Genomic DNA, 9,015 nt, shown 5'->3' with positions numbered 1-9,015 from the left:
ACCACTTGAAAAGCTTTACCCTTACATCAAAATTGTTTGTATTAATCTAACCATCAACCTAATGGTCACTATAAGATATTAGTGTATCCTCCAGGCTGACATGTGAAGCCAATTTGAGTGGTTTTTGAGTAAAATTTTAGGTGAACCAAAAGCCTTGATTTAGCTAATCCACTTGTCTATGCCATGAAAATTGAAGGAACATGAAGAAAAGAAAAAGGAAAAGATGTTTGCATAAATTTGGATAATTTTAAACGCGATATAAAATAAAATAAATTTAATTTCGTACCTAACTTTTCATAGGGATTTCCACTATAACAACAAGTCTTCATGTATGCAGCTAGCTGTGCTTGATTGATTGATTTTGCTGAGCAACATTGTGCTTTTGGAACCCCACTATCAACATCACCTTCAAGAGTTTGCAGCCAAAACCTAACCATTCATGACTTCATTTGGGGGCATTCTCTTCTCCCTTTTCAGTTTGATAATGTGGCTAAACATTATTTATATTTTAGAGATCTCTGATATAAAATAATAATAATAATGAAGATGTATAGCATGCAGCCTGCTCATGGTCGGTAGGGTGAAGGTTGATATGAAAAGTTAGAGGGTTTGAATAAAAATATAGACTTGAAAAATAGATTTGGACAAAAAAATGTCTGTTTAGAAAAATGAGTCACGCCTCGGGTAATGTTTTTTCAGCTTGAGCCCAGCCTGAATATGTAAAAAAAAATGTTGTTTTCTAGATGTATTTACTTGTTAAATTGTATCAATCTAAGTGTTATTTAAGTATGCATATTTTTAAAAAAAATTATTTTCAATTTGTTGGGAAACGTTTCTTTTACTGTTTTAGTATTTTTGATGTATTATATTTTTTAATTTATATACTAAATAATATAAAAAATTTAATACGATTAGACCAGGTCTAGGTTTTAACAATTTTATCCGAGTCAGGCTTAGGCAAAATGTTATGTCCATCTTTCGAGTCAAGCCGGGCCCAAACCTAGCAAATGGGGCTAAAATTTTGGTTGGGCCCAGCCCACGGACACCTCTACATACGTTGCATAAATTATTTCATTGGTTTAGGTTTTCTTGCTAAATGGTAGATTAAACAAAAATGATAGTAACAAATTTATCACAATTTTAAATAGGCATAATGATTTATTTGGCCCTCCAATTTTATAAAAAAAAATTATTTTAGTCTTTCATTTAATTTCTTGTCTCTTTTAGTCCTTCAACTTGTATTGTTGTCAATTCACCCAAAATTGATTGAAAAGTTAATGTATGTTAATTTTGATGTGGCATATTCAACAAATAATTAATTTTAATATTTAAAACTTCAAAAAGAATTTAAAAAAATATTAAAATTTCAAAAAGATATAAAAAAATTTTAAAAAAATAAAAAATTAATTGTTGACGTGGGATATATGTGGCATACACGTGGATGCCACGTCAGCAAAGGTAATAGACATTAACTTTTCAAATCATTTTGGGGTGATTTGACAAACAATGCAAGTTTAAGGGGTAAAAGAGAAAAAAAATTAAATGAATAAGTAAAATGATTTTTTTTAAAAAAAAATTGGAGGAAAAAAATTATTATGTATTTGTAATATAGTCATAAACTTATATGTAGCGACAATTTTGATATTGAGTATTGTAATAAGCTCTTGGACTTTATGATCACTTTATTTACATAAGTTTTATACTTAAAATATTCAAATAAACTCTTAAATTTTAATTGATATTCAAATGAACCCTTAAAATTTAATTGACGCTCAAATAAGTTCTTAATCTTTAATTTGTATTTAAATAAGCTTTTAATTTTTATTTATATCAAAATAAAATTCTTAATATAAATCAATATTTCATTTGAAATAAGAGTTAATGTAAATGTAAATCAAAGTATTGGAGCTTATTGGATAAAATTTATATTATTTTATGTAGGGTGAAGTTAGAAAATTATTTTAGAGGAAAATTGAATTATAATTTTTGAGAGATAAAGTGTAATTTTATTATTGTACTAATTTATAATTTTATACTTTTAAAAGAGCCTATTATTTTAGGGGTGAAACTGAGAATTTTATTGGGCCAAAATAAAATTAAGAAAAAGGAGAAGAAAAGGTAAAAAATATTATTATTTTTGAAAGGGCCAAAAGCACAAATTTTTTAAATTTAATAAAGGGTCATAAAGAAATAAAATTGAATTTTATATATATATATATATATATTAATTCAATTAAAGATTAAAATTTAAAGAATTATTTAAGTGTAATAAAATCATAAAAGTTTATAAATTAAAATGATAGAGTTTCAAAAATGTTGTTGTAAATTCATTGATTACATGAACATCACAAAATACAACTTACAGTAATGGGCAATTAAATGTATAGTAGGGAAAATGAAGAAAATATTATTTTATTTAAGCCTGATTAAGACATTTTAAAAGAAAGTTTAAGGGTGTGTTCTTTTTCAATCAAAAGATTGCTTTTTACAATGATTAAAATAAAAATAATAACCTTGTAATGTTATTGATTAGTCGAAGACTCAAAAGATTTTCTTTTGCGTAATTATCATTAAAGCCCTCCCAAATTCTTTTTTTTTTTTTTAAATGGTCCAGTTCAACTTTAATAATAATAAGTATGTATCATTCTTGTTTCAAAACACATGTCAGTCTCTCGTGATTACAGAAAATATCATGCCAGCCAACATTTCTTGTGATTTTTCTTTCTTCCAAAATAACATGTGTCAACATACAATGAACTCGCCATATGATATGACGGTTTTTCTCCAGGATTTTTTTAAAATCTTTTCTTTTTTTCTTTTTATTTAAACTTGAATTTCGCTTCACAATTTGGTATTCGTTAGTTTGATAGCCATCCTGATAGTGATAGCCTCTCAAAATACCATGTATCAAACATAAATAAAAAATCTTTAAAATCTTTGAATCAATAAAAATACAGCTTTTTCGCTAAACCCAGTATAACTATTTGTCCAGATTCATTCTAGATGTGTTTTTAGTCATTTTATTTAGGTTATAATTATTTTGAAAAATATATAAAATATAAAATTATTAATTTATAAAATGTATAATATGTATTTTATAAATTTATAGAAAATATATAAATATTACAATTACTAAAAACACATCTAAAATGTAAATAAATAAATAAATATTTATTTATTTTTATTTATGTTTGACATGTGATATTTTGGAGGATGTCATATGTTACCACCATATTGACTATCAAGATCATGTCAACACAAATAGCAGTGTTAGTGCAAATGTACTAAATTACACGTGACAAAATATAAGTTCAAATGATATCAACTAAATAAAATAAAAATCAAACAAATACGAATGTACTAAATTGTGTGATGAATATAAGTTCGGATGATATCAACTAATTAAAAAATAAAAATCAAATAAATACACATGCAATATAAGTTCATATGATATCAACTAAATAAAAAATGAAATAAATAGAATGGACAAATTTAAAAACAAAATATATATTAAAATTATTTACCAAGGGTATACACCATAAAATTTGGCGTTAAAAATATTAATAACCAAAAATGATATTTTATTCCAATAATTTCAAATGCCTAATCAAGTAAAAGCATCATCTTCCAAGTGTTGGGATAAGACCACTGAAAACCCACTAAGGATTGTCTATTATCGAAAGGATGTGAGAATGATTTTGGTGAAGAATAAATAAGGATCTCTTTTGATAGGGTTTGCTTTGCTTCATTCAATTTTCTTCAAAACATTTAAAGGAACATGATGGCCCAAGCTGTTTACACGGCGGCCAATTCCATCTCTATTTTTTTTATTTTAAAATATGTATTGTAGGTGGATGAGACAATTGGGAAAATTGCATCAATGCTATGTAAATTAATGAAGTTGTTAAGTAAGACTCCATAGAGGAATTTTACAGAAAATAAAGCATTCTTTATGGGGGCGCATGACCAAAAAAATATGAATAAAAAATTTGATTAGTTGATAGCTTTAATAAAATAATTATCCAGTCATTTAATATAATTGTTAATAATGATAATAATATGCACGAGTTGTCAATTTTAATTATTTTAATTGTGGAGTGTCTCCCATTTCGGATGAAACAGAGTCGACGTCTCAACGAGAAGAATCGCCACGTCCCGACAACGCGATGAATGACATCTCAACGTGCCAACGTGTTCCCTACTGAATCGGGTTTCTTTTTCTAGTTAAACTCTGTTATCTTTTCCCAGTTGAACACTAATAACTCTAGGATGTTCTAATCAGATTAGTTACGGATTTTAGACTATAAATAGGGCTTTCAGCAATCCTATAGAGTTTGATTCAACAACAAAATTAAAAGAGAGCTTTGTGGGAATTTTGCGAGAACTTTGTATTTTCGGGTTCGAGTTTGTTTGTTTCTCCATCTTGTACTCATTTTCGGTTCTTGTCGTTTTATTGAAGTTTTCTTTGCTCGTGGTTTTTTGTCCTCTTCGAAGAGGGTTTTCCACGTAAATATTTGTGTCCAATTTTCTCATTTTTCATTCTTGTTCGTCACATAACTCGGGTTTACCCTAACAAACTGGTACCAAAGCTTGGTTCAGTTTTTGCATTCAACTCGTTCAGAGATGGCAATGAAGTACGATATCAAGAAGTTCAATGGGATCACAAATTTCAGTTTGTGGCAAGTTCAAATGATGACAATTCTAGTTCAGAACAGTCTAAAGAAGGTCGTTACAAGGCAAAGGCCCATGAATGCGAATCAGAACAAATAGGAGGGGCTTGATAAGAAGACACTGTCAACAATTCAGTTGTGCCTCACGAACAATGTATTGTAGAAGGTACTTAAAGAGAAAACGACATCAGCCTTGTAGAGGAAATTGGAAACCTTTTACATAACAAAATCTCTCGCAAATCGCTTGGTATTGAAACAACAATTATACACGTTTCGTATGGCAGAAAGTGAGTCTATTAAGGCTCACATCAGTGAATTTGTTACTCTACTTAATGACCTGAAGAATTCGAGGCCAACATAGGCGATGAAGATCAGATTATGCAATTGTTTTATTTTTTGCCCCTTTCATACAAAACTTCCAGGGAAACCTTGATTTATGGTAAAGAGAGACTCTCATTTGAGGACGTAAAGGGAAACTTATTAAGCGAGGATAAACTTAACAATGAGTTAGGTTCAAAGGAAAAATCAGATGGGCAAGCCTCGGTATTGGTTGCTAGAGGAAGGTAACAATCTAAGGATTTAGGTCAAAGAAGATTTAAGGCGAGATCGAAATTAAGAAATCGCGACAAGCAATGTGGCTATTGTAAAAAGATGGGTCACATTAAGGAAAAAAGTTACAAACTTCAGTAAAAATAAGAGGGCCGCTGAAAACGACGTGAAAGGGAAGCAGAGAGCTGATGCAGCTGAGGATAGAGGTGATGATTTATTTCTAGTGCCAATGACCGAAAGTCTAAGTTTACATCCGAGTGGATCTTGGATTCAGGGTGTTCCTACCATATGTATCCCAACAAAAGCTGGTTTTTCGCATACAATTTGGTTGAAGGTGGAGTTGTGCTTATAAGAAATAACTCACCCTACAAAATAACCAGCATTGGCACCATTCAGATTAGGATGCATGACGACATAACCAGAACATTATCAGATGTCCGACATGTGCCTGGTTTAAAAAAGAATCTCGCCTCTTTGAGTATTCTAGACTCAAATGGTTGCAAGATTGTCATCGAGTCAAATAACTTCAAAGCATCTTATAGAGCTCTTGTTTTTATGAGAGGGCAGAAATTAGACAACCTATACAATCTATAAGGTTCAATGGTGACCGATTCGGTAGCAATTATGAAAGCAGAGGTGAAATGCAACACCTCTTACCCGGTCCAATCGTTGAACTCGAAAAATAGGATGTTACACGCAAAATGAAGACAATTGCATACAATTTATATAAATATCATTCACATACATTGCAATGTAATAAATTGAAGACAAGGACTTAATTGTGATATTCAGGCATGAAATAGGATTGATTTTTAAAATTTCAAAGTTTTAAAATTTTAAAGTTGGTATCAATATTTAATTGTTGGGTATCGATACTGTATCGATACCATATTTAAATAACAATACCAAATCACAATTTTGTTTGTTATGCAAAACAAGGGTATCGACATTTTTTTTTGGTATCGATATTTTAAGAAAAGTATCGATACTCATATAAAAATCAATATCATTTTGGCATTCTGTTTGTTTTAAAAACTATTCACATTGACCATTGCCAAACGTGCAAACGTTTGGATTGGAAATATTGTAACAGAAAGATATGAAATTAAAGCAACAGTGTCAGCAAGTATATGGGTCAAATTTTAATATAGTATTGTACAACAGGGTAAATGAAGTACTCTGAGATCGTACCTAAGGGAGGATGGATTAAACTTAATATTATCTTCTACAGTAACATGTCTAAATAATAACAACTGAAAATTATATTACGACAAATAACAGCAAAATTTAATATCATAAAATAAAATAAATTCACTGAAAAGAAATTAAATATTAATGAAATCTCGAATAACAGGCAGAAGATTAACTCGTTTTAGTGTTTGTAATTAACTTTAAAACTTGGGTTTTAGTGAATTAGCTAATAACTAGCCAATTATTACCGTTCGGCTTCTAATTGATTAATTAATCGATAAAACTCACTTATCTTTCAACCTCACAGTTTAAAATCGAGATAAATTATGAGGTGCTTGATAGACTAATCCTCTCAGCCTATCTACCTAAATTACTCCCTAGGGTTGTTAATCCTAGGGTTTAAGCACAGACAATTTAAGCCAACTAATTATGACATAAACCCTCGTTTTCTCATTAATTACTTTCACATCCACTCATTAATCTTCCTAAAGGAATTAGTTACTTATGAATCTAAACGCCATTTTCCCTAAAAATAATCTAATCATGCAAAACACACAAATTAAACTAAAACGAGAGGAGAATAGAAATCGATCCGTTTAAGATGTTGGATGTCCTTGGTTGCGAAAATTCCTTTAGCAACTAGAGAGATATCGACGATTGCAAGAGAAAAGTAAAAGAAAAATATTGAATAATAAATTAATGAAGGCTTAGACTCAAATCGAATCCAAGTTTGAAACAAGAAAATAAACTATTTTAAAACTGAATTAAAAACCTAATTAAAAACTAATGGCCTTCTAGCTCTTCTAAAAAAAGTCTCCCATAGCTTAGCATATGCCTTGCTATTTATAGGCAAGATTAGTTGCTCTAATTAGGTCAATTACAGGCCTTAATTCTAATAAAAATCCATTGTGCAGACAAAAACACCATTGCTTAATTTCTGGCCCTTATCACAGCTGTGTCGCGACACACAACTTCGAACCTAAACTCTAGAGCTCATTCTACTATGTTTTGACCCTAGAAGCTCGTGTTGCGACCTGGTTGTCGTTCTTAATGCTCCTAGGCCTGAAAATAGGTGTACTGCACACTCAATTAAGCTCGTTAAAACTACCTTAGGCATGTATAGGCCCATTAGGTCAACTAAATTTAAATTATGTATAAAAATGCTTATTTTGCTAGAAATTAAATCTAAGTTACTAAAACTGAAAATGTATTAAAATAATATAAAATGGCCTAAAAACAAGCTCGTTAAGTGCTAGAAATAGTCTAATTTGCCACAACAAATTGTTGCAGGTCACACATATGTCCAATTGGTCCCTCCGCTAGGTAATTGAAACAAAAAAATGAATTGCATGTTAAATTAAATGAACAAAAATAGATAGAAATGGGTACAATTAGAGAAATGGGAAACATTCGAAAATGAATGTGGTTTTCTAACTAGGTAAAGTAATGACTTGAGAATTAATTTATAATTTTTAAAATTATTAGTTAATTAATTAATTTATAATTCTTTGAATTATTAATTAATTAATTAAAGTTCAAAATGGAATTAAATTAATCGGTCATTATGAATCCGTTGAATGTAGAAAATTAAATATATTTTCTCATAGATTCTTTGATGGTAAAGTTGTCATGATATTAATGAATAAGAATCGGGTTGAAAATTATTTAATTGAGAAATTTATTTATTTATTTATTTAAATTAACTTATTATGTTTATTTTGGAAATTGGAAAAACATGTATTGAATTGGATTAAATTATAAAATGTTGAGTTAAAAGTTTAGGAAGCACTTGTAATTGGACTTAATACAAGAAAAGCCCGAATCTCCATCATAATACATATGAGGAGAAGCACACCATTTTAACCCCTCTCTTTTCTAGTTCAACTAGGAAGTTATTTTCTATTAAATAGATTTCTTCTAATTTAACAAGGGTTTCACTTCTTCTTCCTATAAATAAATGGAACTAGTAAGGCTAAATACATAATAAGTTTTACACAAACTTTGAGATATTGTTATTATGCCCGAAAATAGTGAGAATTTGTTTTTAAGTATAAATTCTATTTTTCAAAATAACAATTCTACGAATTTCTATTAAAGAGAGATTTTTGTTTTCTCACTGAAAGTAAAGTAAATAATTTTTTATTGTGTTTGATTCAAATTCGTTTAAGCCCACATTCGAAGTAATCCCTAGTAAGAGAATAGCGAAGAAGGTCATTTGGTTGAAAGCCAGGAATGAAAAGGATTCGTCTAGCCAAAAACACATGTGCGATTTCTGGTAAAGTTTATTGCTATAAATATCACAAACCAACTCGGTTTTCAAAATTTTAATTTTCTGCTGTGCAAGAAAACTGGTTTCGAACCAGATTTTTTTTTCAACATGAATCTCATAAAACCCAAATGAATAATCATACATGTAAAGAATGCATGTATTACAATAAAAACTAAATTGTCTAAATAATGGTATAAGATAACATTTCTCATATCTTATTTCACTTGTGTAAACAAAAAGTAAAATTGGAAGATACTACAGTCAATCCTTTCTATAACAATCCATTTGTTTGCCAAGGTTTTGCTTGTTATTGAGAGGTGGTTGTTATACTCCTAT

Source organism: Gossypium raimondii, chromosome 12 (genome assembly GCF_025698545.1).
Source record: "Gossypium raimondii isolate GPD5lz chromosome 12, ASM2569854v1, whole genome shotgun sequence".
NCBI lineage: Eukaryota > Viridiplantae > Streptophyta > Magnoliopsida > Malvales > Malvaceae > Gossypium > Gossypium raimondii.
The sequence above is the reverse complement of the archived record's forward strand: the minus strand, read 5'-3'. Positions refer to the sequence as shown.